The following is a 24,814-nucleotide window of genomic DNA, read 5'->3' on the forward strand; positions in this document are numbered from 1 at the left end:
ATTTTCCGTAACATTAAAGTTTGGTGGGCCGCGTCCGCTCCAGTAACTCATCAAAGAATTGAAGCAAACAAGTTACGAAAGTAGATAAGAATCAAGAAAATTTATCAAAAACAGGTACTATCGCCAATGATATTCCAAGCGAAACTTCCTTTGTATTTAGAATACCCTTCTACCCGTTTCGTATAATGAATTAAGACATTAATTACGCTTATCAGTGGAATATTCTCTCGTCCTCCTTCATTGTTTCCAAGTTGAGTTATTAATTTATTTGAAACGACCGACAGTTGTGATAGGCAGATGTTTTCCTGTTTCAGATCAGTTTAGATGTGTATATGCCCGCCATCTCTGGAGCAATGAGTGAAACTGCTTCTCTCTCTGTCTGGTGGGCTTCAGACGAGGCAATATGGATTCTCTGTATTGTGCTGCTCCCTGGCAGCAGCGTATCGAACCAACTGCTCTCGCGTTGCAGACTACAGATGGCACTGCTTTCCATTTCTGGTGTTACTTCCCGAACTGAATAGGAATGCGCCAAATTAAGAATTTGGGTTTCTGAATTTCTGTTCATTTCGTGAAGTAGCAGACACTGCTTGGATAAGTGTATATGATTCCATAAACTGTTGCAACTAATTGTTTTACTTTTTACTCTATTGAGTGTATCACAAAGTTAGTAATCTATTAGAAAACTTTCCTGTCAGGCTTAAAATTATTAATCTCAATTGCAAATTGTAAATTTTTGAGACGCTACCATCGGACACTATAATATAAGCAATGTGCGTAGACTGTCCCGGGAAATTTCATACAACATTGCACCAGAAGAGGATGAGAGAAAGAATATAGATAACTGAGATTTGTGACTGGATTACGAAAACTGCCACTAATGCCCACTAATGGTTGTCGAATGGACGTTAAACCCCCATGTTCCCTTGGATTACGAAAACGAAGGCCGAACTAAATTAGTGATCGTAATTCGGCTATAATTATCAGTTACGCTAATCGTACAATTCATTTGATATTGATAAAACAAGACGTTAATCCGAACGTCCCTACTACGTCTTTAAGATCCTACATATGTGGCATGGAAGTATAAATGAAACATATACTTCATAGCCCTCTTAACTAGAAGTAAGGTTCAAAAATGTAGTTGAAAGTGAATGAGTGTTGTGGAATCTCCGGTGAATTCGTCACTAAAACAAGTTTTACAACAAAAATGATCACACTAGTCGGCCACACACTAATTTCCTCAAAGGCAGCTTGTCAGCACTTTGCGTGTATGTGTCTGATCGTACGTCGATGTGCTTATGTGCACTGTTTACGCATGATGGTTGTCCCTTAAATTTGGCTTTAGAATAGAACAAATACTGAGTGGGTTAGTACTAGTATTAGTTGGCCTTCACGCGCTTGTATACAATCATGTCTACCGTGTCCTATTTTTCTTCTTTCTTCGTGCGATGAACTTTGAAAAACGAACAGTTGCAGTCAGAAACAATGAAACGAGATAGCATTAAGAAACGGATTGAGGAAGCATGAGCTCTAATTCGGGCATAAACACGCACAACTGATCTTCACTCTTGCATATTTGTTTACAGATCATATTTCTCCACCTTCTACACACCTATTCTCCTCAAACATTTTGTAATCATCAGAAATTAATCTAATATAGTTATCATTTTCTATCAGTTCACATTTCATGAATGTATAATTAATATATACATATATATGAAATTCTGTCTTTGGAAAGCTTGAATGAATCAAATATGTCTCTAAAATCACTGAGACAAGAGCTACAAAAATTCCATTAGTAATAGTTACGAAAAGCTTACAAGAGGGGAGCAAATGAGATTAGAAAGCGACCTTTCCTTGCTGTTCTTCATCATATTATTTATACAACATTAATGGGCAGGATCTTGAAATCTCAAACGGACAAATTTTTTTTCGTAGTGCACTCCTTACTAATTTGCTTATATTCATCCCAATCTCGTTACATAAAAAATATGGCGTCATATACGTTCATAACAATAGTTACCTATTATCGTTCTGATAGCTGAAAGACAAATGATATGTAACTAAAAATTGTTTAGTCGGTTCAGGATGTAATGGTCGCCTGGTCGTAGATATTGCTAATTGCTATAATCGCACTATTTCACTCCCATTTACGGAGCTTGTTAGCACTTGATGTTAGGTTGGCGCCATTAAAATGCATTGTAGTAATCACTGCTGCTTGCTGGATCGCTGCTGTGTCTCGATGTTGATGCTGGCTCTAAATCTGGTTGTCTAGGGTTAAAAACATGAGGTCCCGTGTTTTTTATGTGCTTTTGATGATAAAGAATGAACGAAACCAACAAATATGTAAACTTCAAATATTTATTTCTCTGGTGGCCATCTTAATTCCACTGTCCACCAAAGACTATGACACAACACAACTTCCTTTACATGTTATTTGCATTGTTTATCAACCTCAAACAATAACACACTAACACACTGTACCAAAGTGACATTCCGACTGCTTCTCGACCCTTCTTGCTGCTCGTATTTATAACATTGTCAAAGAACTACTAAAAAGAGATATAGTTTACAAGTCACATGTACAACTTTTATCATAATTTGTGCAGAAAAGTTATTAATTTGCATCGAGTGACATAATTTAACATGTTATTAAAATGACAGACAGATTTGTTGACTTGACAGAATAATTCTTTATTACAAAAAGTCCGTTTTCTGGAAGTTTGTCAATTGACTTCTCTAATTTGCATAAATAAGTAATTAACATGAATTATTAAGAAATACATTGGTTTTCGTCTAAAACAGGATTGATTTCGTGAATACTAAGTGAAACCGCTCCTAGTGAACAAATAGGTTTCACTGGGTGATTTTTATTTAAGGAGATCCAAAATACCTAAGTTGTACACTATTTTTCGTACTTCATATTAATTATTTAAGATGAACTCAGTGTTTTTACATGATGACATTTGCTGTATCAGTGATCAAGTGATATTAACTTTTGTGTGGGTTAGTTATTCAGTATAATTTAATGGGTTGACTGTTTATGGAGACATGTTACGCAATAATTGTTAACATACACAATAACTTTTCTATAATCATAAATACTCGTTAAACTGGTTGAATTTGGAGGTTATCGCATACTTCGGTACAGTAAAGCCTTTAATATGTTCCGTTACAAGGATCAGCGAGTAAATAATGTCACACTAAAAAAAACCGCGCAACATCTGTGGCGTCTTGAGGGCGGCATAACCGTTCGAAGGATCACAGAGATCCTTCACATGGGCGACCGATCGCTTCGTAGATAGTACATGTGTGAGCAAACTGTAGCGATCGCTTGCTGATCGGTGATCGCATGTAAATCTCGGACAATCTTCCATTGTATGGGATTCGTGCATACAATATGGCTGCCAGGCTGGTTAGTAGCAATGTGTGGAAATATGGTTTCGATTCGTTCCTGCAGTTGTTCATGCGGTTTTGAGCAGTTTTTTACCCACGTTGAGTACAAACTTTACTTTTGAATTTGTGGCTATTCAAACAATAACAAGCGAATATAAGGAGAAGAAACGTTTTAGGTGTGTATGGATATAATGCCGCCGGCCGCGGTGGTCTAGCGGTTCTGGCGCTGCAGTCCGGAGCTGCGGGACTGCTGCGGTCGCAGGTTCGAATCCTGCCTCGGGCATGGGTGTGTGTGGTGTCCTTGGGTTGGTTCGGTTTAAGTAGTTCTAAGTTCTAGGGGACTTATGACCTAAGATGTTGAGTCCCATAGTGCTCGGAGCCATTTGAACCATTTTTTGATATAATGCCTCAAACCACACCTCATTTCCTAAAGGGACTTGATAAAAATTGTAAAGATCGTTTTTTGACATCCTGCATGTGTCTAGCAGAGCGTCTAAGAGTGCTTTAAGAGTGCTTGCCTCGGCGGTTTCTATAGACTACAGTGAAGAAACTACCTACGGACCGGTTATGAGGTAATTGATTTTGACTAAATTTATTACTAACTGTTTCCAGTCAATCGAATTTCCCTAGGCACGAGAAAAACTCTTTGTTTACTCCTGACAGTTGTATAATAAGCCCTCTAGTACGCTTTGGGACATCCTCGAAACTAGGACCAATAAGGGGAAACCCAATGTTGTAAAATTATAACTTTCCACTAAGCTAATTAACTGTAATGTATTTGTGGTCATAGTAACACTGATGGCGTACACTCGCAGCTTATTTGAACATGAGTACAAGACAGTATAATGTAATTATTATGAGTTATTTAAGGTATTATTTTAAAAATGTGGCTGCTGGCTGTGTGCCGAATTTTGGAAGGCGAGACCCGGCTCTGTTAGATTCTCCGTCTCTTGGAATCGCTTTTGCCAGCCAGCCTGAGTGTTGTTTTGTAAATGGTTTTTCCACACTGATCTAGGCGAATTCTGAGTAGTTTAACCATTTCAGTCTCATTTACACCGTACACAAACGCATACAGCACGAAAAACATATCTATATAACAACACTTTCGCGCAGACACAGTTCAGCACACATTAAACTACCTTTAGACTTAACTTTTTGGTGCATCGTAAAGATAGTTGTGTTTCAATTGTTGTAAGAAGCTGCAAATATAAAATTTACAAAGGTATTATGCTCGTTTGTATCATTTACGAAACATAATACTCAAAAAGGCACGGCCAATCTTTCAGGAAACATTCCTCACACACAAAGAAAGAAAATATGTTATGTGGACATGTGTCCGGAAACGCTTACTTTCCATGTTAGAGCTCATTTTATTACTTCTCTTCAAATCACATTAATCATGGAATGGAAACACGCAGCAACAGAACGTACCAGCGTGACTTAAAACACTTTGTTACAGGAAATGTTCAAAATGTCCTCCGTTAGCGAGGATACATGCAGCCACCCTCCGTCGCATGGAATCCCTGATGCGCTCATGCTGCCCTGGAGAATGGCGTATTGTATCACAGCCGTCCACAGTACGAGCACGAAGAGTCTCTACATTTGGTACCGGGGTTGCGTAGACAAGAGCTTTCAAATGCCCCCATAAATGAAAGTCAAGAGGGTTGAGGTTAGGAGAGCGTGGAGGCCATGGAATTGGTCCGCCTCTACCAATCCATCGGTCACCGAATATGTTGTTGAGAAGCGTACGAACACTTCGACTGAAGTGTGCAGGAGCTCCATCGTGCATGAACCATATCTTGTGTCGTACTTGTAAAGGCACATGTTCCAGCAGTACAGGTAGAGTATCCCGTATGAAATCATGTTGGTGAATCGAGGAAGTACAGTACATACTGACGAAACTAAAATGAGCTCTAACATGGAAATTAATCGTTTCCGGACACATGTCCACATAACATCTTTTCTTTATTTGTGCGTGAGGAATGTTTCCCGAAAGTTTGGCCGTACCTTTTTGTAACACCCTGTATATGAATGGAAGAAACCGTATGACTGAGAAAGAAATGATCCTCAGCGTAAATGCAATGCGATACACAATATCTGCAAGGAAAAGACTTTATTAAGCAAAGAAATTATAGGGAAGTTAACGAATGATGACAAACGGTTTTCGCGAAAACATACTTCCCTCAAGTGGCAGAATATGCTTCAAACACAACTGATCAAGTCACCAATTTAAAAAAATGGTATCGTATGTGATCTCCCGAAAAAGAATTATCGATGGGGAATGCTAACCGGCGGGAAGAGAGAGAGTTTCAATATATTTAAATTAAAGATAATTAGTTCAATAAAAAGCATTTTAACACAACAAGTTTTTAAAACGAACTGAAATATGTTAAATAATTTCTCTTTGCCCCATACAGATCTCTAAAGCCGTACACATAGACCCGAAAATTTGTACTTGTTGACACATAAGTAGTTCACTTAGTCGCTAATAGTTGTGTTACACCTAAAATAATATGAACTATTCTGTGATTTTTCTAAATGGCATGCCATGCGGTTTGGGTTTTCAGTATTACAAGCACTTTCTGTCATAGGTATTAAACATTCACAAGCAACTATTTTCAGGACCATCCGTATGGCATTAGGAGTGTGTATGGATCCATGACATACTACTTAATGGTTTTAAGTTCGTTTAAAAAAATGTTATATTAAACGGTTTTTAATTTAAATAGTTAATTTTGATTGTTATTCTTGTCTGTGTGCAAGTTTTCAACTCATTAGAAGCATTTTGATGAGATTACGTCAGAGATATCTAGGAAATTTCATGTATGTTTAAGTTTTTCTTCAACTGCGTCAACCAAAAAGTGTTTCTCCTAAATATATCTCGGGAAAAGACAACGAATGTAAAAATTAGAGAGACTCGACCTCACATGAAAGCTTAGCAGCAATCGTTCTTGACTACGAAACATTCGCGGCTGCGAAAGGAAAACAGGGAATAATGAATGATAATGATCGTATGGCATTGATGGCCGGGAGGCCCCATGCAGGGAAGTTCGGCCGCCATATTGCAAGTCCTTTTTTGTTGACGCCACTTCGGCGACTTGCGAGTCAATGATGATGAAGAACCCACAACACCCAGTCATCACGAGGCAGAGAAAATCCCTGACCCCGCCGGGAATCGAACCCAGGACCCCGTGCACCGGCAGTGAGAACGCTACCGCAAGACCACGAGCTGCGGACGGAAAACAGAGAAATTGCAGTGTACACCAAGTACTCTCGACCACACACCAGAAAAGAAAGCCAGTTCTGAGCTAAGTTGAAAGTTTCAAGTCTTTGACTTATCAAGATTTTAGTTTAAAACCAGTTGAAAATTTTTTGTATCGAATAAACAGAAAAGAAACCGAGCTAACAAAAACATAACTAAAAAGTGTTGCTCATTTACGTATGCGTAAATTTACACTGCATCACAAAATATTGAACTATTAAAACCAACCAAAAATTGATTTTTGATGCCAAAAGCACGAAAATTCGTATTTAAATACGTAAATAATACGTTTTGGAAATATTGTTAGATACAAACATTTTAGTCACATCTCCTTGAAATGAGACATTTTAATTGCCCGTAAAAATTTGTCGATTCTAGGCATGTTGTAGTATCTACGCCTATACGTTATTCAACATAATATTCACGACAGCGTTGTATGTGGAATGTGACGGAACTTTGATCCTATTCTTATAGTACTAATGAAAAGAGACTTTATCGTTAATAAAATAATAAACAATTGTTGTGAACGTCATAATTTATTGTTTTGTAAAAAAAAATAGTATCTCAGACAATACCCATGTAAAAATATAATGAAAATCTCAATCTTTTGCCATCTATTTGCACAAGAATCCTTCTTCTTATTCGAGCTGTTATACTCCTAGGACGTGATGTGAAGCTACGTAACACAGAGGTCTGTAAGAAACTGTACTATGTTGCTAACCAGTATTTGAAAATAGAATTTATGAGTTACTGAAATGAATCTTCTTTGTCTTTAGTTTTATTTCATTGTAATTCTCGTCCTATATAAATGTTAAGTTTTCTGCTCAGCTACCAGAGAGAGCAGCCATTAGCTCTATTGATCTACAGCGCGTTTTATTGGTAAATGGTGAATATTAATGTGTCTTGTAACATTGAGAAATATTTTCAAATGTTAATGCACATTGTGAAGGTAAGGAAAGATTTAATATATATTATTTATTACAAGTAAAACACAGCCCGAAGCAGAATCGATGAGTGATTGTTTTACGTTAGCCGCCATCTTAGTGAAATATTGCAGCGGCACTTTTAAACTGATTTTCTATACAGACTTAAATGTTGTTGGTTATGATTGCAATAACAATTGTGTATTAGTGACCGAGGACACACTCTGAGGTAATAAATTCCAGTTAGACTGTAAATACATTGAACTTCTATGAATGCAAACAGCATCTTACGGATTTAAATTCTTATCTGCTGATGTATGAAGCATGGTAATTTCGTAACAGCTTTTATGAAATATTCTGACAGGAAGATACATTAATGTTGTGTATGTGTGGTACTGTGTGACAAAAGTGTTCATTTTGCTTAAAGAAAAGTGTTGCCACCTCGAATAACAGTAGCGTTAATTTTGACAAACGATCTGCAACTAGTCTTTTAAATAACAGCACTGAAATTACTAAAAATCGTTAATCTTGTTTAGTCCAGATTACTTACCGTGTAGTTGGCTTGTTTGTCGGTTGTATTTTGTGATTGAACTTAGTAACATTTACACTGCTTGACAGACAACATTGCTACACGTTCCTAGGTGGAGACTGCTTTAACAAAATAACGTTCATTAGCCGGGAAAAGCAGTGATTAAATAAAACGTCATGTTACATTAATAATAAGTAACTAATTTGATTGTAATCCTACTGAACTTCTACAACACAACACATGCAGAATTACACCACACGTCATAATGTACAAAAGAAAAGGCTGAAAAGTATATAAATAAAACCACTCAATCCCGGATACCGTCTGTCGGTTCTCTCGCATTGAATGAAATCACTCAAACGGGGTCAGTGATTGAAAACATTCGTGTAAGGTCTGCAGCCGACGGAGAATTGTTTCAATCCTTTATCTCGCCTTGAATGAAGCCACTTAAACTCGGGGAATGAGTGAAAACGTATTACTGCAGATACATGTTTCATTTGGTTGTTTCATTCGAGTGAAAAAACCGACTGAACGAAAAAACAGTCGACTGTCGAATCGCTTGTTAATAAAAATGGGTTGTCCTGACATTAGAAGGTTGTGCTCTAGATTTAGAAATAACTATGTATAGTAACGATACACTGGGCTCCATCTGATGATTTTGAATTATTTATGACACACTTACACCCATTATTAAAGTTTTTAACTTCTAAACATAATGAAGTACCGTAATATTAAATGGACATTTTAATTTAAAAGATTAGAGCAAATCTATTACACAGCTTTGCCATTTCATGTAACCTATTTCTCCCTCATGCAAATTATAACAAGAATTATCAGTGCTACTACTGATAAAAATTGTATAGACACATCGTGATTACAAAATAATTTATGTACGTAGTAAAAGACTACTGAATGAAAAAGGAATTCAAGACTAATAAACGACAATGCAGTATTACACTGGCAAGGTGTTAGTGAATAACGCAATATATTCTGTAAAGTAACTTACAGTTGCTAAGAAATGCGTTTCAGACATTAACATATTACAATTACCATTTCCTTTAATTTATTTTTCTGCAAGTATTTTTGGGAATAGAGTGATTTGCTGCGACTGTTGCTGAATATAACAATTTATTTTAAATAGTAAAACTACCCGACGCAGTGAGATTTTGTTGATATTGGTTAACATTGCTTGAAATTGCCAGTGTGTGGTAGGGTCAAGGCGAGCGACCGGTTATAGAGATTGTTTGAAGGAACTATGCTACTGGACCAAAGACGCTGTTTATTACCTCTCTCCCTCGTAACATCGTATTTTAAGAAATACATTGAGACGCTGGCAAGTCCCCAGTGGGGACTGATAATTTTACTTGTAAGTTTGTCTCTCGCCACTCTAGTTTTACTCGCGTCTTGTCACATTTTCTTATAAAATTTCTATTTCAGTGCCTGGTGTTATACTTCAGTATTGACTCAAATAAATTTCGCAGGAGGATGGAATCTTCAGGCGGAGTGATATTTTACAGTCTTCCTCCAGGGGGTATATTTTTAACTTTTATACGCACGTCACCCGAGGATGTGGTCTTGTTTGCTCTAGCGTCTGGCTCAGAGGGAATATCAGGCCCAGTACCTTCAACACTCCATCCAGGGCACTAGATGACAGCAACTGGCTTGTGATAACAGCAACGATGTCCGAGCAATGCTAGCTGGCAAAATGGATAAGAACAAAGCGTAAGAGCCGTTGGTAACGTCAGCAGACAGCAATAATAATAATAATAATTATTATTATTATTAATTATTATTATTATTATTATTGCTGTCTGCTGACGTTACCAACGGCTCTTACGCTTTGTTCTTATCCATTTTGCCAGCTAGCATTGCTCGGACATCGTTGCTGTTATCACAAGCCAGTAGCACTTTTTTTTCACAGCCACCCACATGCGCACTTGTAGTTCTACTTTGCGGACGTTATTCATATTTATTTAAATTCCGACATCCATACAGCTTTGGTGCCCACTTCACTCAACTTGAACACCAACAATAGAGTGTGGTCTTGTCTAATTGTCGGTTCTGTAGCGGTTATATTCATAGTTTTATATGTCACAGTGATTTATCGAATGCCAGAATGAAATGTTTGTGTATGTTCCACTAGGTTTCCTCTGTCGGTACACTTTGTGAATCCTGGTACTTTAATGGCCTCCATTGTTTACTTTTAACTTAAATAAGAGCAGGAAAATTTAAAAATTAATGAGAGAAATTTGTTATACTCAGTGATTACATCAGTTTTACACTGATGAGTCGCAACATTATGACCGTCTGCTTAATAGCTTGTTTTTCCTTGTTTTGAACGAAATACATGACTGATTCTGCGTATCAGACAGTTTGTTGGTAGGTTTGTGGAGGTCAACGCACAGGTCATGTAATTTGCGTAAATAACGGGCCGTTTATTTACGTACGCAGTGATGGTGACACAGATGGGTTCCTTCGATTAACAACAGTCGATTTTGGTCGTCGAGACATCAATGTGAGTTCACTATAACGCTCCTCAAACCACTGTGGCACGGTTCTGGCTCCGAAACGAAGATAATTATTCTGCTTGAAGATGACATCGACATCGTGGAAGATATCAAGTTTGAAGAGACGCTGTTCATTCGCAAATTTCAAAGTGTATACGATTACTATCAAAGGTCTCATGGAAGCGCATAGCATAATACTGCTGCCACCAATCTGCGTCCGTGGCGCGCTGCACGTTTGGAGCTGCCCTTCGCCTCGATGACGGCGTTTGTGGACTCGACCATCGACCTAGCGTAGCAAAAACGTAATTGACCCGAAGAGCCGACACGTTTCCATTGATTGACGGCCGAATCTCGATGGTACCGTGACCACTACAATCGTAATTGATGATGTCGTTGGGTCAACATGCGAACAGGTACGTGTGATCTGCTGCGGAGCTCCATGTTCAACGATGTACGATGAACGGTGTGCTATTAAAAACTTTTGCGTGCACCGGCATTGTGCTCTCTCGGTAGAGACGCCACAGGTCACCATCCATCATTCTTCACAGAGCAGGCAAGCCTCCAAACCCAACTTTCTGTGGAATGTCGTGGACGTCCAAGCATTTAGCGCCAACTGGTAGTTTCGCTGTCCTTCTACCTCTTTTCGTAGATGCTCATGACAGTAGCATGTAAATATTCGACCAACTTCTTAGCTTTCGAGATACTCATTCACAGACTCTGCGTAATAATAACCTGCGTAATAATAATCACTTATCTCACTGCATTTCCCCATTTGCAGCCCATGTCTTCGGTACGATACCTCCTTCGCTTACATTCTTTTGTTACCTCGGCACGTTCCCGCAGCACCACCAGGCGGTATCCGACGCCGCTGTGGGCAGTGGTCATTATATTTCGGCTTATCAGTGTATATTACAGCTAGTAGCACAAACATTATAAGAAAATTTAAAAACAAATTGTAAATAGGCTGTTTATGTTTTCTCTATGTAAGTAGGCTGTTTATGTTTTCTTATCGGCAACGTTACGTAGCGCTCGGTATGAAAATCACTGGCTGTGCTGTGTGCAGTCTGTGGCTAATTTGCATTGTTGTCTGCCATTGTAGTGTTGGGCAGCGGCAGCTGGATGTGAACAGCGCGTAGCGTTGCGCAGTTGGAGGTGAGCCGCCAGCAGTGGTGGATGTGGGGAGAGAGATGGCGGAGTTTTGTAATTTGTCATGAACTGCTATATATATTATGAGTATTAAGGTAAATACATTGTTTGTTCTCTACGAAAATCTTTCATTTGCTAACTATGCCTATCAGTAGTTAGTGCCTTCCGTAGTTTGAATCTTTTATTTAGCTGGCAGTACTGGCGCTCGCTGTATTGCAGTAGTTCGAGTAATGAAGATTTTTGTGAGGTAAGTGATTTGTGAAAGGTATAGGTTAATGTTAGTCAGGGCCATTCTTTTGTAGGGATTTTTGAAAGTCAGATTGCGTTGCGCTAAAAAATATTGTGTGTCAGTTTAAGCACAGTCGTGTATAAATTGTTTTAAGAGGACGTTTCAAAATATGAAAAAATGTTATAAAAACGCCAGGTTCTTAATAGTTTTTCGCAGAGCATTTATTCACCTCTTTCGGAACACCATTGTTCCTCAGAACACAATTTGGGAAACCTTGCACTAGAGCCAAGCCCGTGTGGCAGAGTGGTTCTAGGCGCTTCAGTCTGGAACCGTGCGACCGCTACGGTCGCAGGTTCGAGTCCTGCCTCGGGCATGGATGTATGCGATGTCCTTAGGTTAGTTAGGTTTAAGTAGTTCTAAGTTCTACGAAACTGATGACCTTAGATGTTAAGTCCCATAGTGCTTAGAGCCATTTGACACATTTTTTGAATGTAAACATTCACAGGTAAAATTAGTACACTATATTTATGTTGTGAGCTAACTTGTACATATCCAGCTCATCACGTCTCAAATACGATGTCCTTTGCCGACGGAACGGTAGGATTGTTTCCATTACTGTCTGTGACGCACATAAGCGACTTGTACCATCTCAACACAGCAACAGTTGCGTCATGTCTCGTACCGTCAGTAGGCGCTGCGAACTGTCAGACCTGATAGCGATAAATATATATTCATAAGTAAAACTCGAAAAAGTAATTGAAGATATCCAATTTACTATGTTTAATTTTAATGCACTAAGTGCATGACTTTTATAAAGCTATTAATTCTGTCCAGTTCCCCGAAAACTATAAGTTTCCGAATATGTTACAACATTTATTTATTGATATAAAAAGATGTACGATACTATCGTAAACATAGTTAGAGGCACACATTGGTTACAGCATTTCTTCAGTGTATACAGTTCAGTCACAGTCTTCCGTTTTTAAACGTACTGAACAATTAACACTTGCATTTTCCAAACAGAGGTATTTACTCCATTTGCAGCAACAGTACTTGGTATGTCAGTTCTATCTTCTGTCAAAGTAGGCGCAGCGTCCTCTCTGTTTATTATGATATTCGGCGTGCCTTGCTTTCGCTTTAGTTTGGAAAATTCAACAAACTCTTTTGAAGGGATATTGGACAACATGTTACTCATGGCTGCTCGCACTTACCTGCGTTCTGTAACAAGTTCGTAAGACAGGTGACGCAGAAAATCTCCTCGTGGAGTGCAGCTATCTGGGTTTTTAGCAGCATGAATCACTAACGAGCTAATATCTTCAGCATTCAGAACAAAATGTCCCCACAGGTCATCGGCGAGTTTGTCTTGCGCAGTTGTAAACAGCACACTACGTGTCACTCATGTCTATGTGCCCTTTCGTCTTTTTATGCATGTCAATAATTTTTGCTTTACCCATCTCTTCGTCAACACTGTCATCATGGTGAAGACTGGATACCAGGAAGACTTTGTTGCCTTTCTTACAAATATATGATACAAGAGTGCCAGATTTTCTGAGGACAAATGAATTCGAGCCCACTGGATGCTTACTTGGCTTCGTTGGTTCAAGTGACAAATCCTTTTTCCTTTCTTCGTATGGTTCCCCATAGAGTTAACGGAAAATCATTTCTGAGTACTTTAACCAAATGAAAACTTGTAAATCTGCTATACACTGTAATATTCCTGCCATTTCCTTTGACGGAGGAACACAGACTGTGAACAACAGCAGCTGGAGCATGTTGTACGTAATACAGATCGTCTGGTTCGCTCCAATACACACTTCCATATTATCCATAGTATAATTCATCCTGGTGTCAGAAAGGGCAAATATTTTCATTTTGTATTGGTTCTGCTTTCCGGGTATTTATTGCCGAAGCCTACATTGTATTGAAATGCCTTTAACTTCTAATCGATTGTGACGCACACCAAGGGAGTATACACTGTTTTGCAGCTCAGGACAAACATGTCAAAAATGCTTCTTATTGGATCTAGCTTGTCATATTTCAGTCATACTTCTCTTGTTACCTTGTCGTCAAAGCGGCAGATATCTGAGAAAGAAGTGTAATCTAGACTGTGACACGGTGAACTTGAAAATTTCTGCCGCTGTGCCAGCTATCTTCCATAGATCGTCATTATTTAAATGTTTAGCCTTCATCATTCTAACTTTCAAAAATCTTACAAATACAATAAGCCCACTAGAGCTTGAGTTTCACTTGCAGTCGTAGCACATAAAATTTACCTCTCAGGGAATTGATAAATACGTTTGTTTTCTACAATCTATCTGATAATATAATCAGTAAAAAAATGCTTCCTAATTTCAGCTGGCGATTTCAGATGTTTTACAGTAGGCTTTACACCAGAAAGATGGGTTATTATATTTTAGGACCTGGTTCTAACATTTTTTGGACGTACACATATACTCCATATCGTAACCTGATCATCTCCAACATATATCAGACCGTTTGTGGTGTTGTCAATAGTGTGTTCACCATCACACACCTCTCGTTCTGGATCAGAATTTTCAGCTTGCTCGTCCGCATTATCTACACTTTCTTCACATTCGTCATCAAAGTCACCTTCATGATCACATTCTGCGAAAACCTCAGCAAGCAAAATTCTCTTTCATATGCATCCATTCTGCAAAAAAAGTTAGATAAAATTGTTACGTAACCTGAACTTAACAAAACAACTTAATAGTAGGTAACACTGCAGTAATAAAAAAACAGCTTGAAAATTACCAATAATATTGAAATAATGGTTTATCTTTTACTATTGCACCTAAAATGAACACCTCATGTTATACGGAACGCCGTTGCTCGTGCAGGACAGTGAGTCAGCAGTTGTTGACCATTTCACCAACGCTGCTGTAATAGGAAAGAAGAAAAAAATCGTCCGTGCGGACTGTCAGTCCGCGCGAATTCTGCAGAACGGTGCGTTACTGTAGTCTTGGTTTTCGTATCATCAATGCTTTGACTTCAGATTCGAAAGTGTTCTGAACAATCACTGCTGCGTATGTGTGTATTATCAGTCTGAGTATAGAGGACGGACTAATTCATATCATATCTTCACTACGCAATTGTGTTAGACGACACAGTCCCAGAATCACACATGAAAATAGCACAGAAGGTAAATACACTGCGAAACGTTGGTATAATAATTAATAAATTAAATTAGTTGCCAGAATTTCTACTTCCTTCACACCCTTGCCAAATGATTCTGTAAAAGAAACACATTTTTTTAGCTCAGGCATTGACGATGTACTGTAGGCCTGTATACCAGCAATTATCCATCAACAGTTATGTGAAAGCACGCACCGAGTCTCAGCAGTTATGCCATCTCGTCATAAATCCCTAATCAACTAAAGGACCAATACCAGAGGTAGGAAATGTGTTCAGACGCTACCTAAACAAACTTAAGGTGCATAATGACAGCGTTTAACATTCAGCTGTATGGTTTTGTACGTACAGATTTCTGATAGATCAGTTTCTGGTAAGCAATACTTTTCTTTTTTATTCATTTCTTATGAACACGAACAATGTAACTATGCACTCCGTCTTAAGGCCACAAGTGGCCCATCGGGACCATCCGACCGCCATCTCATCCTCAGCTGAGGACGCGGATAGGAGGGGGCTGTGGTTAGCACACTGCTTCCCTGGTCGTTTTTTAAGACGTCGTGGTCTCCTGACATTCATTGCTTACATCTTCCGCCCTCACAATCATATTCCGCACATCAAGATGCTTCATTCGAACCCGAACTCGATAAGATAAAGTCAATGTTGTGTGAATTCATGTAAACGTTATGCAAATAATAAGTGCGCACCGGGGTTGAAATACTCGAGGGTGGCGTACACACATACATTCCAGACACGACGGTCACAGGAGCTTTTAGTTCGAGAGTGGCAGACCACACACCGGGAGGCCGGTTCCTTCAGAGGATGAGTCAACCTTGGCCACCCGTGGAGCAGACAGCTTGTGCCCGAGTGAAAGGGGGAACAACCCTGTGTTCGGCTTAAAATAAAATTCCGCTACATCCTACGCATTCTTTACACATAGCGCACAGTTTCAGAGATTTTCACAGTGAGACAGCAAACGCCAAACGCCGATACTACAGATTTCCGGATTGGTCACCTTAAACGAAACGTCATTCTCCTGTTTTAGAAGAGCAATGATGATTCTCAGACTATATTTCTGACGCCTTGAGCTGAAGGAGTAATGGAAGAGACCGAAAGACATACCCCTTCACGTCCAGTGTGGAGAGGCGCTGTTCCATTGTCGCTCTTGGAGCGAGGAACAAGTCTCTCCTCAGAACTTCACTGGGAAAGCACCTCTGTCGAGAGCGAATCGCAGTGCAACTCTCTATATTGAGTACTTGCGATTAAGCGTTGTTGACTGTGTTGGCCGACACACTTATTGTGCGATGTGAGCGGACAGAGTTATAGTTAAACGCCTGCGAGCGAATTTTTGAGTGGCATTGCCGTGGACTGGTTATCTGACCGGTGTACCACGCCAATAGTTAGACTAGGGGAGAATAGGAATCCTTGACTTCATCAGGGCGTAGGGAGAGTTTGATTGGCCAAGGTCAATCCAGATAGAACGAGAGTTATCTTATTTGTCAGCAGCGAGCGGCGCATAGAGCAGTCATCGCAGCTTAAGGTATTGTGCGCTACAGCTATTGCGAGCCCCACATTTCCTTCACAACGGTACACTTCACTGCATTTGACATGCGACAGCCTTGACCGTACCTAGTAACATTCTAAAGGATAATTATTCAAGTTGAGTAGGCGCGCCTCTCAGGCACTCTGCCAAATCAATAACAATCTTAAACTTTGTATAGAAATTTCATTAGCGAATCCTATCCTTGAGAGGTAACTTCACATTCCAAAAATAACCAGGATATAACTTTTTCAGTTCATAACTAAAACTGCCATTGCGATTCCTCAGAATTTTTGCAAAATAAATAATAATTTTCGTTAGGTTCATGTTTTTCTTACACTAACTAGCACTACTCCAGTACCCAAGTATTCCACTAGTTACGTAAGAAATTTTGTGAATTTTTGTGTCATTTCCTTACAGCGACGATTCCAGAAGATATTTATTGCTGATAGTTTTTCAGGCATTTCTCTGTAGAACGTTAGGAGCGTCTGTCTGACTTCTGTAGTAGTGTGAGGGTGGAAATTGCATCTTGCAGGAGCCACAGGGTAAAGGGTACATCTCAGATTAATCTGTTGCGCAGAATAACAGAGTAGCAGATCAACCCCAAGCTCACAGTTATGATGGATTTCTTTGACCAGAGCCGCTACTAGTCATTCTAGTAGCTCCTCAATTGGCATCACGAGGCTGAGTGCACCCCGAAAATGGCAACAGCGCATGGCGGCCCAGATTGTCACCCATCCAAGCGCCGTCCACGCCCGATAGCGCTTAACTTCGCTGATCTGACAGGAACTGGTGTATCCACTGCGTCAAGGCCGTTGCCTCGAACAATATAAGAAAGAGCTTAAATGCTAATATCCTACCAACTGGTGAATAGAAATTAAACAGAAAATGACTTCTGAACTTCCACTGCCAATTTTTTTTCCATCAGCAAAAGAATTCTTACAGACATAACACACGTAAGCTGACAATGACTCGTACATAGTTTAGTAATTCTACTACTTTTCAGTTCATGAAAAAAGTTTACTAACAGTACAGTTAATACAGCGTCCAGAAAATATGCTACATACATATATACTGACGGAAAACAATTGCAACCCCAAAAAACTGATGCGCGTGTTTCTACATCTGAAAGATGATGTCCACTCCAATTTCAAACCACTCGCATAAAAGTGACGCTACAAGCGCCACTATGAGAATGCAAATCAGATTTGCACCAAACAGATGCTCTAACGGTCGTAAGAGTTAGTCAGCTTTAAGATGGGACCTGGTGAATTTATGTTAGTGAACAATGGCCTTTAAGGTCACAAAGACGCCATTATCAGCACTTCATCCAGTTTTACGAGGTCGTGTAGCAGGACTACGAGAAGCTGGATGTTCATTCTACGGAACTGCAAGGAAACTTGGCACGGATGTAGCCACTGCACATAAATGCTCGCAACTTTGGTAACGAGAATGTAATGGTCGAATGAAGTATGGGCTCCGAACGGTCATGTGTCACCACCGACGGGGAAGACCATCACGTTCGTCTTATGGCTGTGGCTCATCGTACTGCATCTGCAGCAGCAATTTGAATAGCAGTTGCCGCCACTGACACAACCAACTGTTACAAATCGCCTACTTCAAGGGCAGCTACTAGCCAGACCCCCCGTAGCGTGCATTCAACCGACCCCAAACCACCACCAATTGCCACTTCAATGGTGTAAAGGGAGAGCTCATTGGAGGACAGGGTGGAGATTTGTTGTATCTTCTGATGAAAGCTGGTTCTGCCTCCGTGCCAATGATCGTCGTGTGGTGGTTAGTACATCAGTTGAGGCCCTGCAACCAGCCTATCTGAGTGCTAGACACACTGGAGTTATTGTCTGCAGTGCGATTTCGTACGACAGCAGGAGCATTCGCGTGGTTACACTCCTCACCCTGACTATAAAACTGTACGCCAGTCTGGTGACTCGAACTGTCGTGCTACCATTCTTCAATAGCATTCCAAGGGGTGTTTTCCAACAGGATAACACACTCCCACATACCGCCGTTGTAACCTAACATACTCTACAGAGTACTGACATGCTCCCTCGGAATGTCCGATCACCATATCTATCTCCCATAGAATGCATATGGGGCATCATCATAAGGCAACAACAGCGTCAACAAGAAACAGCATTGACCGTCTCTGCACTGACGGACCAAGTGCAATCTGGCGGTTAGACCGGTTATTAATATATATTTCACATTTGCCTACATTAACGAGTGATTTTTCAATGTAAATCACTTCATTAAAAAGGTTTGCATCACATCGGTTCCGAGTGTTCCGGAACCTTGTAATGTCCCCACAGAAAATACACTCTGCCACGCACCAATTAATCATTTTCAATCAAACCATCCACATTCATTCACTTTGGAAAAGTTATCTGGTCTGATTTTCTCGTAATATATGCGGCGACAGCTCGACGACGCCAAAGTATTTTCTAGTGCGTTTATTCTTTGAAATAACAGAAATGCATATATGCATTCTCCATAGTTGTTAGAGTGGTAACTAGGACAGCTTCTGGAGTATCTGTTGAGGAATTGACGTGTTTCTGAGTGATACATATTCTGCTTTTCTTCTCGCTAAAGTGAGCCAATTAACATTTGTGCCGCCAGCGGTTAGTTTGAGGAGAAAGAGACTGTAAAAGGAAAATAATTGAGGCGTGGAATCACCGGAGATCTGGATATGTGATGGAGATGGATTTAATACACAATTTCCTCCATAAATAAGGTTTGTGACTTTTTTGTTCTGGAGTGAATGAACGAATGAGTTTTTTCTGAATCATTTGATGATCACGTTGGCCCTGTAATTAGTGCGGAAGTTTCAGCTGTGTCGAAGAGAGCCTGCAATCACTGAGTCTGTGTTAAATCGTCCAAAAAGGCTTCGTACACATATGAAACTCGCAATCTTTCGTAAAAGGAACAAATTGTCCAAACGATTGATTCTCCCGACTGACTGCAGTGTTTAATAGTAATAATAAATGTAAAGATCTCTTACAGCAAGCCAGCCGCTGATTACCAAGACGAAGGACTCCACCAAAGATCCTATTTGGCTGATTTCACGTCATGAAATATTATATTAAAAACTGTACATAGATAAAGGAGAGAAAGAGAGAGAGCGAATGAAAATAGAGATAAAACTAATAATCCTCCATTAGTCTAAATTTTCACCTGTCTTATCACGGGTCAGCCAAGAGGCCTTACTTTACTGTGTGAAGGTGAAGGGATCTTAAAGGCAACAGATACACGTCTATACAGACAAGACATTACACAGAGATAGCGGTTGGCTGCATTCATCATCTATTCTTAGATAAAGAGGCGGCAACTTATTATCCGAACATTTAAAAAATGTTAAAACCAGTACAGAAAATTGGAATAGAGATCAACATAAATATCATTTCCGCTCTTTTTATTGCTCATGAAAACTACACATTGGATGTTGTATCAGCATACAGCGAGACCTTCAGAGGTGGTGGTCCCGATTGCTGTACTCACCGGTACCTCTAATACCCAGTAGCACGTCCTCTTTCATTGATGCATGCCTGTATTCGTCGTGGCATACTATCCACAAGTTCATCAAGGCACTCTTGGTCCACATTGTCCTACTTCCCAGCGGGGATTCGACGTAGTTCCCTCAGAGTGGTTTGTGGATCACGTCGTCCATAAACAGCCCTTTTCAGTCTGTTCCAGGGATGTTCGACAGGGTTAATGTCTGGAGGACTTGCTGGCCACTCTGCTCGAACGATGTCGTTATCCTAAAGGAAGTTAGTTGGTTGGTTGTTGCGGGGAAGGAGACCAGACGGCGTGGTCATCAGTCTCATCGGATTAGGGAAGGATGGGGAAGGAAGTCGGCCGTGCCCTTTCAGAGGAACCATCCCGGCATTTGCCTGGAGTGATTTAGGGAAATCACGGAAAACCTAAATCAGGATGGCCGGACGCGGGATTGAACCGTCGTCCTCCCGAATGCGAGTCCAGTGTCTAACCACTGCGCCACCTCGCTCGGTGAAGGAAGTCATTCACTAGATGTGCACGATGGGGTATCGAATTGTCGTCATTGAAGAAGAATGCGTCTATGATATGCTGCCGATATGGTTGCACTATCGGTTGGAGGGTGGCATTCTCGTATCGTAAAGCCATTACGGCGCATTCCCTGACCACCAGTGGCGCACGTCGGCCCCACATAATGCCACCCCAAAACAGCACGGAACCTCCACCTTGCTGCACTCGCTGGACAGAGTGTTCAGCCTGACCGGGTTTGATGCGGCCCACCACGAGTTCTTCTCCTGTGCTAACCTCTTCATTGCGGAGTAGCACTTGCAATCTAGGTCTTCAAGTATTTGCTAGGCGCATTCCAGTCTCTGTCTTTCTCTACAGTTTTGTTCTCTACAGCTCCCTCTAGTACCATGTAAGTTGTTGTTGTTGTGGTCTTCAGTCCTGAGACTGGTTTGATGCAGCTCTCCATGCTACTCTATCCTGTGCAAGCTTCTTCATCTCCCAGTATCTACTGCAACCTACATCCTTCTGAATCTGCTTAGTGTATTCATCTCTTGGTCTCCCTCTACGATTTTTACCCTCCACACTGCCCTCCAATACATACGCGCCATTTGATCAATGGTATCAATTCCACCTTTAGTGGAATTGTTGTTGTTGTTGTGGTCTTCAGTACTGAGACTGGTTTGATGCAGCTCTCCATCCTACTCTATCCTGAGCAAGCTTCTTCAACTCCCAGTACCTACTGCGACCTACATCCTTCTGAATCTGCTTAGTGTATTCATCTCTTGGTCACCCTCTGTGATTTTTACCCTCGACGCTGCCCTCCAATACTAAATTTGTGATCCCTTGATACCTCAAAACATGTCCTACCAACCGATCCCTTCTTCTAGTCAAGTTGTGCCACAAACTTCTCTTCTCCCCAATCCTATTCAAGTATTCCCTCATTTTATTAACAGATGAGCTATCATTCTGTCCTTTCTCCTTATCAGTGTTTACCACATTTTCCTTTCCTCTCCGATTCTACGCAGAACGTTCTCATTCCTTACCTTATCAGTCCACCTGATTTTTAACATTCGTCTGTAGCACCTCATCTGAAATGCTTCGATTATCTTCTGTTCCAGTTTTCCCACAGTCCATGTTTCACTACCATATAATGCTGAACTCCAGACGTACTAGTCTGCTTTTGAAGTCCTCCTCGCCCCGTCCGTCATTGATTATTTTACTGCCTAGATAGTAGAATTCCTTTACTTTATCTACTTCGTGACCATCAATCCTGATGTTAAGTTTCTCGCTGTTCTCATTTCTACTACTTCTCATTACCTTCGTCTTTCTTCGATTTGCTCTCAATCCATACTCTGTGCTCATGAGACTGTTCAAGATAGCAATATCATCAGCGAATCGTATCATTGATATTCTTTCACCTTGAATTTTAATTCCAGTCCTGAACCTTTCTTTTATTTCCATCATTGCGCCCTCGACGTACAGATTGAACAGTAGGGGCAAAAGGCTACATCCTTGTCTTACACCCGTTTTAATATGAGCACTTAGTTCGTGGTCGTCCACTCTTATTATTCCCTCTTGGCTGTTGTACATATTGTATACGACCCGTCTTTCCCTATAGCTTAGTCCTACTTTTTTCAGAATTTCGAAAATCTTCCATTTTACACTGTCGACCGCTTTTTCCAGGTCGACAAATCCATTAAACGTGTCTTGATTTTTCTTTAATCTTGCCTCCATTATTAGCCGCAGTGTCACAATTGCCTCTCTGGTGCCTTTACCTTTCCTAAGGCCAAGCTGCTCGTCATCTAGCCCTCCCTCGATTTTCTTTTCCATTCTTCTGTATATTATTCATGTAAGCAACTTTGACGCATGAGCTGTTAAGCTGATTGTGCGAAAGTTTTCGAACTTGTCACCTCTTGCCGTCTTCCGAACAATGTGGATGATTCTTTTCCGAAAGTCAGATGGTACGCCGCCAGATTCATACATTCTACACACCAACGTGAATAGTCGTTTTGTTGCCACTTTCCCAAATGATTTTAGAAATTCTGATAGAATTACATCAATCCCTACAGCCTTATTTGACCTTACGCCCTCCAAAGCTCTTTTAAATTCTGACTCTAATACTGGATCCCCTATCTCTTCTAAGTCGACTCTTGCTTCTTCTTCTATCACATCAGACAAACCTTCACCCTCATAGAAGCTTTCAATGTATTCTTTCCACCTATTCGCTCTCTCCTCTGCATTTAACACTGGAATTCCCGTTGCACTCTTAGTGTTATCACCCTTCCTTTTAATCTCACCGAAGGTTCTTTGACTTTACTGTATACTGAGTCAGTCCTTCCGACAATAATTCCTTTTTCGATGTCTTCACATTTTTCCTGCAGCCATTTCGTCTTAGCTTCCTAGCACTTCCTATTTATTTCATTCCTCATCAACTTGTATTTATGTATTCCCCGTTTCATCGATCAATGAGAGTATTTCTTTTATTACCCATGGTTTCTTCGCAGTTATCTTCTTTGCACCTATGTTTTCCTTCCCAGCTACTGTCATGGCTCTTTTTATAGATGTACATTCTATTTCAGCTGTGCTCCTTACTGACCTATTCCTTATTGCTGCATCTATAGCCGTAGAGAACTTCAATCGTGTCTCGTCATTCCTTAGCACTTCCGTATCCCCCTTCTTTGCGTATTGATTATTCCTGACTAAAATATTAAACTTAAGCCTACTCTTGATCACCACTATATTGTGATCTGAATCTATATCTGCTACTGGGTACACCTTACAATCGAGTATCTGATTTCGGAAAATCTGTCTGACCAAGATGTGATCTAACTGAAATCTTCCCGTATCACCCGGCCGTTTCCAAGTATACCTCTCCCTCTTGCGATTCTTGAACAGAGTATTCGCTATTACTAGCTGAAACTTGTTCCAGAACTCAACTAGTCTTTCTACTCTTTCGTTGTCCCAAGCCCATATTCTCCTGTAGCCTTTTCTTCTGCTCCTTCCCCTACAAATACATTCCAGTCCCCCATGATTATTACATTTACATCTCCCTTTACATACTGTATTACCCTTTCACTATCCTCATACAGGGATTTTCTCTGCCTTGTGATGACTGGGTGTTGTGTGACGTCCTTAGGTTAGTTAGGTTTAAGTAGTTCTAAGTTCTAGGGGACTGATGACCATAGATGTTAAGTCCCATAGTACTCAGAGCCATTTGAACCATTTATCCTCATACACTCTCTCTATCTCTTCATCTTTAGCTTGCGACGTCGGTTTGTACGCCTGAACTACTGTTATCGGTGTTGGTTTGCCGTCGATTCTGATATGAACAACCCTGTCTCTGAATTTTTGACAGTAATTTGTGCCCTACATTCCTATTAATAACGAGTCCTCCTCCAGTTATATCATTTTCTGCTGCGGTTGATGTAATCCTATACTCATCTGACCAGAAATCCTTGTCTTCTTTCCACTTCACTGAGCCCTTCTACATCTAGACTGAGCCTTTGCATTTCTCTTTTTGGATTCTCTAGTCTTCCTACCACGTATAAGTTTCTAACATTCCAAGCCCCGGCTCCTAAACGTTATCCTTTCGTTGATTATTCAGTCTTCTTCTCACGACAACCTCCCTCTTGGCAGTGCCCTGCCATAGATCCGAATGGGGGACTATTCCGGAATTTTTTGCCAAAGGAGAGATTGTCACAACACTTTATAAATTACAGGCCACATGTGCTGCGGATACACGTTACGTGTCTTTAATGCAGTGGTTTTCATTGCCTTCTGCATCCTCATGCCTTTGATCATTGCTGATTCTTCCACTTAGGACAAGAGAGTGCCCTGAACCTCTGTACGCCCCTACGCCCTCTTTGACAAGGATGTTGGCAGAATGTGGGTGACTTATTATGCCGGAAGTCTTCGGCCGCTATGCTGATTATTAATCAAAGACGTTTTGATTATGAATAAAAGAATCAAAAACGCTACCCCTACTCCACATTATGCCACCCCACAACAGCAAGGAACCTCCACCCTGCTGCAGTCGCTGGACAGTGTGTCTAGGGCTTTCAGGCTGATAGGGCTGTCTCCAGACACGTCTACGACGATTGTCTGGCTGGAGGCATATGCGA

Source organism: Schistocerca cancellata, chromosome 6 (genome assembly GCF_023864275.1).
Source record: "Schistocerca cancellata isolate TAMUIC-IGC-003103 chromosome 6, iqSchCanc2.1, whole genome shotgun sequence".
Classification (NCBI taxonomy): domain Eukaryota; kingdom Metazoa; phylum Arthropoda; class Insecta; order Orthoptera; family Acrididae; genus Schistocerca; species Schistocerca cancellata.